Genomic DNA, 5027 nt, shown 5'->3' with positions numbered 1-5027 from the left:
CCTCTGTATCCAAAGCTGGCTCCACCGCTGCAGTCATGACCTGTGACACCGACCCATTAACCTTTTATGTTAATTACAACATCAGCCCCATATAGCTGCACAGTCTCACGTAGCTGTCTCTTCTGCATGTTAGCCTTAGCCGTTGTTAAAATTGATCAAGTGTTTGATAAGAAAGCACTGTTGTGTGGGAAACAAGGAGAATATAGCATTGCTATATCCATTACCAAATGCTATCTAAAACAGAAGATATAGCATTGCTATTATGCTATATACCCTGTGAAAAGTTGTTTTGTTCCGTATGTGATTGATCAGGTACCAGCAGGTGGCGAGCTCATTTTTTTACTGGTTTAGTCAGTCTATTATCATGACAGTTATAACAAAATTTTGATCTGTGTTGGTGGGGTTATTAAGAATTGGTGGATGGAGGTGTTTTTAGTCTACTTGTTATATTTTTGAATATATAGCCACTAGTAGAAAACACAACATTGGATGTTGGATGTTTTTGAATAAATAGTTTCTATTTTTAAAGCTTGATCATGAAGAGGACATATTATAGTATTAGCACCCTTTTATGATTTTTTTTGCATGAAATTAATCAACTGTTAAGTAATTGGTATTTGGATATTTGCAGAAGATGCTGTAAGGTATTGTTGGCAATATTATAGAAGTAGAATTAGATGAGACCAGGTGAAGAAAGAGAAGGATAACTCTAGCCTTCTATCTTCTAACAACTCAGCTGATTAGATGCAAGTCTTGAATTTAGTGACTGAATACAAGTGAGCTCTTATAAGTTATAAGTAGGTACATACAACAATTGCAATTGGAGAATTGATCATGTAAGTGTTACAGCCTCTCGATTATGCAATATATTAACTTGTTGTGATGACAGTTCTTTTGGACAGTTATTCCATGTAGCATAAATGTTTCTTGCATATGTACATTCTGGTATTCATTTTGCGATTTCATACGATAACTTGTTGTGATGACAGTTCTTTTTAGATACTTTTTATAAATATCATATGATAATTATGGATAGTTTGCTCAAAATACCAAACAAGCTTCAATTTTTACACCCACTTCATGGTTATTCAAAAAAATTGAACAAAAATTCAGCCTCCTATAAGTTGCAAAACCATGAACTTAGATTTGGTTCCAAGAAACCATTTTTGAAGTGGGGTAAATGTGTTTAGCAGTACCCCTTTGGAGCTTGTTCCTGAATTTAATTAAGAAGATAATTTGGATTTTGAACTTCCTAGTAGCAATATTAGATTTACATTTAAGTTTTTTGTAACTTGATTTCTAGATAGTGAAATTGCCCGAAAATTTCCCCCTTCATCATCTATAATTGATTCTATTTTAAATGCAAATTAGTTCTATTTGATTCAGCTCCTGCACGTGAAGCTGAATTTTTATTATATTTTGCTATTTCATGCGGTGTACTGGGTGTGGTTAACTGTGAAGGATCTGTGTCAAAAGCCCATTGCAGTGATATATATAATATTAAGAGTCCTTTTCAGCTTGCTTGAATTAAAATTTCTAAGCAATTTCTTGATCATGAAATATATAATATGTTTAATTGCAAGTAATTGTTTTAGAGACAACAAAAAGATTGATGTTATCTATTTAAGCTGACTTTAAAATGAGATAGGATCATTCTTCAGCCTCACAAACACTTCCTATTTTTAATTGCAATTGTATGATTGTGCATCCCATTTGAAATCATCATATCCATAGGTTCATTCTTCACTTAGCGTTTAAGACATAAAAGTTTCCTCTTATGCTTGATCTCTTATTAAAAGACATAATTTTGTCAATTATGTGAAATTGATAATTGTCTAAGAATATTGAGTCCAAAGTTGGATGTTAAGTCTTAAATAAAAAAGAATATGGATTTGGTTTAAGACCAGTTTTAAAAATATAAATGTTTTTGAAAACTGATTTTTGTCAAAATCCAGTTTTTAATGCTTAAAAATGGTTATGGACATAACTGATTTGTAACTAGTTTTGCAAAATATATCCGGTTATATGAATTGGTTGTAAAAATCGGGTATGATAAATGGTTTTTATATAAATTTGGATTGAATATGTGGATATGGTGATTATGAGTAATCCTATATATATTGTGACTTTTGTGGCCGGCTTGACACTCCTTGCGCTAAGTCGTGGCATTTTTATATATTATATAAAAATATTTGACCTTTTCGACGGAAGAAAAAGAAATAAAAGCTTGTTTTGAAGTGTTTTGGAATTCTTATAATCTTTGGCTTGTTGTAGATATAGCAGATGTTTGTTTTTTTGGAATATTCTTTAATTAGTTTTGGTTAACTTTGCTAAATTTTGTAACATCATATGAAAGTTCTTAGAATTTTTATCTGTAGTTATTGTATAATTACTGGGAAAACTTACATTCTTTTATTAGCTTGGGTTTCGGATATATTCAGTTTTATTTATTTATTTATGATACCATCTTTCAAATTTAAGAAAGAGATGTATACTGATTCTTTTAAGTCAGTGTCAAAATTGTCTACATAGCTTTGGATTTGAGAATGTAACTGTATTATGGTTTAGAATAGTTCAATTTCTCCTTTGATTATGTTTTAGCACACTAGGTATAGAAACTAGGGAACATAACAGGATATATGGAAAGACTAGACGAGATATGATTAGGAATGATAGCTTTAGAGAGGGATTTGAATTAATGTTTATAGTAGAAAAGACGGTAGAAACTCGATTTAGGTGGTTTGGGCATGTGGAGAGGAGACATGTAGATACTGTAACAAGGAGAGTAGATCAAACGGAAGATAGTCAAATCAATGGAGGCAGAGGATGACCTAGAAAAACTAAAAGAGAAACTATTAAAAAAGACTTAGAGACTAATACGTTGGAAAGAAATATGTTATATGATAGAACGTTAATGCGTCGTTTGATACACGTAGTCGACCCTACCTAGTTTTAAAAGGCTTAATTGTTGTTGTTGTTTAGTTTCATTTGTAGTTCTGAATGGAGGAAAAGCAAACAATTGAATCATTCTATATTTTCCTTGTTGGTCTTTGGTCTTATATTGCTAATATTATCTTATTTTAAAAGTAAAGATATCCAAGATTCAATTATGAGAACATAAAAGATAATTTTGTGAAGAACTCTTTGAAAAAAATAGGTAATTTTTTACTTACAAATTAAGGTAAATTTTCAATGGTACTCTCTTATTTGGGCTCATGCAACTATTGTATGTACGGATTTGTAATCATCATATCATTTGTGAAATCTTCACAATGTTGCAGCCTGCTGCAATTCGAATGTCACCTAACCAGCTTTGTTTCTCCACTGATTTTTTTCTAATGCCAAGGTATAACCATAACATAGTGCAGTTATGCCAATATGCTGTCCTCATAACAACATAATGTCACCTAGCGACTATGCCTTCTACTAATTTTCTCTTTGCACGTTATTGGGACAAAATATCTGTTAGACCTCATTAAATTGATTGTATGTTATTTTCAGTTAGAGCAAAAATTAGACAATAAGGTATGTAAGTTAATAATGATTGTAATGAATGATTGTAAACATTTTCATTTTATAAGTGATAAACATTTTGAACTCAAATTTGCTTCAAATTTTCAATTTGAGAATCATTTATCTCAAGTCTAGATTAAAATTTAAAAAAAAGTTACAAATCTCTCTTTTCTTGTGTGACTTTTATTTTCACTTCAATTGGCATCAAACTCGACCTCTAAGCGTGTGAGCACCTAATAAGTGCTAGAGGAAAAGATTCAGAAATAATTGATGTCTAAAGCAAAACTCATACCTGAAGGAGACTCTGCAAAAAGATCATCATACTTATGGAAAATAAAAATGAAATTGTTCTTAAAATCTCAAGATAACGACATGTGGCCAGTGGTTGAAAAATGTAATTTTGTTCCAATAACATATCAGAATGATGTTGCCTCAGAAATAAAGGTAAAAAATGTGTGGACAAATGATGAAGAAGTTAAGGTATTTCTAAACTTAAAAGCTCAATTATAGATAAAATAAAAATTATGCCATGTGCTTTAAGTAGGTAAGAATATGATAGAATAGAAGACTTTGAGATTGCCAAATAAATTTGGGATGTCTTACAAAATCACCATGAAGGAAACAATGATGTCAAAGAAACAAGAATAGACATTGGAGTAAGAATATTTGAAATGAATGAGGGAGAAACTATTGAGGAAATATATGCAAGGTTAACTATCATACTAAATGAGTTGCACTTGTTGAGACAAACTCTATATTTAAAGTTTTGATGAAAATAAACAAAGGTTAATTAAGAAAGTTAATTTTGATTCTAAAATGTTATGTTAATTTAACATGTGTTTTTGAGTGGATTTAATTAAGAACAAAATCAAGAAAATCAAGAAAAGACAACAACAAAATCATTCTGCATCATAACAGAGAATGATCTTCAGCTTCAACAAATTGTCCATCACATCATATTGGTCAAATATTTTCTATCTCTTTGACAAAGAGTCTGCTCTGGAAATTATTCATATCTAATCAGTATATGGCAAGGAACAAGTAGGAATCATCCAGACTCAAAAAGGTTATTTGATCGCAAAGATCAAAGGACTCAAAGACAGACAAAAGTCATGAGGGTCTGCAAACTCCAAATATCAAATATCAAGAAAGTTCGATCAATCTGGGCATATGACAAGACAATTACAAAGGAAATCCAGAACGTTTAAAACGAGAATTCCAGAATAATTATTGAAGCTCAAGAAAGTTCAAACTGACAAACCAAGAACGTTAATCATTCTCCGTTTTTTCTGCACAGAGACAACATCTCCATTTCTCTCTGTTTTGATCTGCAATTCATCTCCAACCTTCTCTAGCTACACTCAAGACTCAAGACAGAGAATGTACCATCCAAGAACAATGAAGAAACGTCAAGAGCACTTTCTAAGAAAGGACAGAACTACTTTAAATGCTAAACCATTAAAAGTCAAAAAGCTATTTCAAAGAAGGATTATTTTTATTCTGAAATAATGTTT

General features: G+C 31.1%; 1 long non-coding RNA gene across 1 annotated transcript; it reads left to right on the top strand.

Annotated features, from left to right (window-relative positions):
* The first annotated feature begins 6 nt into the window (after positions 1-6).
* On the top strand, positions 7-3614 carry LOC113784999 (uncharacterized). Its single transcript, XR_003471174.2, has 2 exons — positions 7-312; positions 632-3614. It is a non-coding gene; the product is annotated as an uncharacterized lncRNA (long non-coding RNA).
* Positions 3615-5027: the final 1413 nt, after the last annotated feature.

The sequence above is a fragment of the Cicer arietinum genome, chromosome 7 (genome assembly GCF_000331145.2).
Source record: "Cicer arietinum cultivar CDC Frontier isolate Library 1 chromosome 7, Cicar.CDCFrontier_v2.0, whole genome shotgun sequence".
Taxonomy (NCBI): domain Eukaryota; kingdom Viridiplantae; phylum Streptophyta; class Magnoliopsida; order Fabales; family Fabaceae; genus Cicer; species Cicer arietinum.
Note: the sequence above shows the minus strand (reverse complement) of the source record. Positions and strands in the feature narration are given on the sequence as shown.